Source organism: Ursus maritimus, unplaced genomic scaffold (genome assembly GCF_017311325.1).
Source record: "Ursus maritimus isolate PB19 unplaced genomic scaffold, ASM1731132v1 scaffold_87, whole genome shotgun sequence".
Taxonomy (NCBI): Eukaryota; Metazoa; Chordata; class Mammalia; order Carnivora; family Ursidae; genus Ursus; species Ursus maritimus.
The window spans coordinates 83,064-87,189 of NW_024427074.1; the positions used below are offsets into that span (position 1 = coordinate 83,064).

General features: G+C 42.2%; 1 pseudogene; it reads right to left on the minus strand.

Moving 5' to 3' along the window:
• Nucleotides 1–700: 700 nt before the first annotated feature.
• Nucleotides 701–3,700, minus strand: LOC103680205 (annotated as a pseudogene).
• Nucleotides 3,701–4,126: the final 426 nt, after the last annotated feature.

The window sequence follows — 4,126 nt, forward strand, 5'->3', positions numbered from 1 at the left end:
CATTTTAGTCTTTAAGGGGTCAATTAAATTTAAAAATTTGGTCCAGGAGCGCCTGGGTGGCTCAGCCATTAAGCATCTGCTTTCGGCTCAGGTCATGATCCCAGGGTCCTGGGATCAAGCCCCGCATCGGGCTCCCTGCTTGGCGGGAAGCCTGCTTCTCACTCTCACACTCCCTTGCTTGTGTTCCCTCTCTTGCTGTCTCTGTCAAATAAATAAATAAAATCTTAAAAAATAAATCAATAAAAAATAAAAATTTGGTTCAGTTATGACTTCAGGTTACCACTAATTTCCTTTAACGTGAGCAAAAAGGTGTGAATGCTCTTCTCTTCTACTAGAAGTAGAGCAGAGACCATTTGACTAGAAAAACCAAGTGTAAGAATGGATTCATGTAATAAAAGTCAAAAAAATTATGAGGTCAAGGTCTAGGTGAGTGACCACAGATAACAAGCAAGCAGTTATTGGAGGTCAGGGTAGAAGAGTCCAAAGTTCAGACACCCAGGTCATTTAATTCAAGTTACCACCAATCAAGCCCTGATTTCAAGGCAAGATCTGGTTTAACTGGGCATATTATTGTACTATATTTAACTAGGCAGAAATAGATGAATTCCAGTCTGTATCTCCAGGTGTATGGATGAAAAAAGACCACTTAAGTGGGAAAAAATGAGGAAAAATTTTATGATCTTTGTCCACTCATGAGTTCTCACTCGCTTTGACTAATTTCTGTGCACGTATAAATTTTTCTCAAAGCAAATTTCACGTCCTTATTCCAGAGACTGTAGATCAGTTTATCAGTGGGGTCACCAATGAGTAGAACAAGGTTACAATCTTCTGTATCTCAACAGGATTTCCAGAGGTTGGGCTGATGTACATCACCATATGGATCCATAGAAAAGTGACACCACAGCCAGATGGGAACCACAGGTGGAGAAGGCCTTACGTCGGCCAGCTGCTGAAGGGACACGCAGCACTGCTCTGAGAACCAGGGTGCAGGACCCAAGGATGAAGAAGAAGGTGCTGAAGATAATAAGAGAGCTCAATATAGAGCAGGAAAGCTCAAATCCAGGGGCAGGGATGCAGGACAGGGCCAGAAGAGGACCAGGGTCACAGACAAAGTGCTCAGTGGTGTTGGGGCCACAAAAGGGGAGTTGTGTGATAAAGTAGATAGGGATCGGATAGCAGAGGAAAGCTGTGACCCAGCACAGGGCCACCAGCTTCGTGCAGAGATGGCTGTTCATGACGATAGGATAATGGAGAGGCTGGCAGATGGCCAAGTACCGATCAAAAGCCATGAGGGGCAGTAAGAGGGTCTCCGTGATGCCCATGGAGAAGAAGAAGTAGAACTGGAAGAAGCAAGCTGTGAAAGAGATGGTTTTGGTCTCAGATAGGAAGTTCTTTAACATATTGGGAGCAGTCGTGTTGATGTAACAGATCTCCAGGAATGAAAAGTTGGCCAGCAGAATGTACATGGGGGTGTGAAGCCTGCAATCCAGCTTCACTGCACAGACAACGGCCCCGTTCCCCATCAGTGTCAGGATGTAGGACAGAAAGAACAGCATGAAGAGGAGGACCTGAACCTCCCTGGAGCATGGAAAACTCAGGAGTAGGAATTCAGTCACTGTGCTGACTCCTGACATATTCGTGGCTTCCTAAGGGATGGAGAAGAAAAGTGACAATGACAAAGTTGGCCTTAATCTATCATCCTCAGGATTATTTCCTTTTTGGAGATCCCTAACTCCCTCAGATTCTATTATTCCATTAAATAAATAATATAACTACACTGCCGAAATATATGACCTTTGGAGAGTGCTTGGTATGATCAGACTTTGAATTTTGTATTCTCACATTTCTCTTTCAGAATTTTCTCACAATAAAAGACAGGATGTTATGCGATAAGCAGCATGGAAAAGGTTAATGACAGTACTCACAAATGTAAGTAGGTATGAAAATCATGTATTTATTTCTATAGATTAGGAGATATAGACCCTTAATATTGGATACAGAATTTCAATTACTTACATCTTTGGAATTAGAGACACAAATGTTAGGCATCAGAAAGGAAGAAAGATAACGACACACTAAAATCTTTATGCATTTCACTGTTAATCTGGATCGGTGTTGAATTGTAAGTGTTGGTGTCTTAAGGTCATCTGACAACTGAGACAAAAAGCATCAAACATACCATCCATTCTTCAGTATTCATCACGGTTTGTTAATAAAAATTTGAACTCCCAGGCATCTACATAATAAGTTTCATATCGGTTCCCTCTTCTACCTGTTGAATTAAAATACTTCTGTAAAACGTGGGTCTAGGTTACATCTCTACTAATAGGTAGAAAAACTGAGCAATGTATCCAGTGTATTATTTAAGGATTTTTGAGGGTTTTGTCTGAAGTGTCACAAAGTGTCCTAGAAAAGCCTCTAATCTGCTGGCTTATGGATAGAGGCAGAGCCTCCCAAATGTCAGATAGTGCCAAGCAGACGCCTCTGGGAACCAAGAACATTGGTGTCAGCCATAAACTCTCCCACTGGACAAAGATTCCCCGTCTACTTCCTCACCCCTCTGTCACCCTCATCCTACTCTAGGTGTGGAAGGTTGGCATTGTTTCGGGCAGTTGAAGGAGAATCTTTGTGGAAACTTCCTTCTCTGAGTTAGACTTAGATGTTGTGTGATTTCCATGGTGAGAAAAGCAAAACAAAGCCTATGAAATTGCCCACAATTCTGTTGATAATAGTTTGGTCTTAATTTATTAATTTATTTTAGGAGCTGCTCCATTAGTGAGGGACAGTCATCGTTTGGGCCTAAATGACCCAACTGACATGATTGAGTGATGATACTTGTTCAGAAAAATACAAGCACAGAATACAGATCCAGACACTTTCAATAAAAGTCTAGCTAAGAATATTTATTAATGTAATCGTTATAAAATGCATTACTTTCCAGATTGCATAATGCCATAGCTTGGAGGATGATCTTGATGATTGCAATTAGTGATACAAGGGTTCAGAATAATTCAGAATTTTCTATACCACACTTCTCCGTAAGGCTCCTCTTGGGTCTATGACTAGATCATGTTTGTCAAAACCAGGCTGTGAGCAATTCCTCCATAGAAGGAATTCAGAGAAACCCAGAAGTGAAAGAAACCACTAGGAAAGAGGTGAAAAGGAGGAAGTATTTGCTGGTTAATATGTATGAGGTTGGCAAGGGCTTTGTAAGCCATGAGGGAGTGAACCCACCACCCAGCAGTGCTCGGTCAGGTTGTTCTCCCTCCTCACGATGCCTGCTCATCTGCTCTGTGGCAGAGCCACACTCGGCTATAATCAGAGAGAGCTGAAGTTTTATCTGGCCTGCTCCTCAGAGCCGCTTTGTCAGTCATTTCCAGATGTCACTTCACTAACATGCTGTTTCCCCCAAAGACCTGGTTCTGACTGGATGCACCTCCTGGTTAATAAGGATGGACTTTCCAAACTTGCTCATCCTCGTCTCTCTCATTTCCTGATTGCCAGCCCTTCAGTTGTAAAGATGAACCTCCTCACATTCTTCATGTAAGGTGAGGTGCTATTGTTTCCACAAACACATTAAAGAAGGCAGATCTAATAGGCACACCTAAAAACTGTCCTATGCTTGCATGTCTTCTGAACGTACCTCCTTACAGATCTGGCAGGTCTGACTTGCAATATTCTGTTTTCACTGCAGCAGAAGGTAAGCACGATGGAGGGTATGGCATCCTTGGCAGAGAGCAGCCCAGAGAGGGTGCTTACATTGCTGGACACATGATACTAATTTAGAGAGAAACTGGCACATTTGCTGCACAACAGAGACCTATCTATGTTTCTCTGAAATCTGTGTCTGATTCCTCCTATGGGATAAGTCTCCTATGAATTGCAAAAGTGACAGTTAATGAGAGAAGATTGTCAGTTATATCCTCAGGATATGTTCCCTCTGGAACCCCTTGATTGGCCTTTGGGACTCAGTTTCCCCCATGGTGATCAGATACTCTCACGCTATTCTTAGAGCAGATGCTTATTTTGTTGTACAGACAGGTTACTCTTATGATGGTGCAATCTCTATAGCATCACCAGCTTAGCTGGAATACAGGCTTTTTTTTATCTTCTTATTCCTTTATAT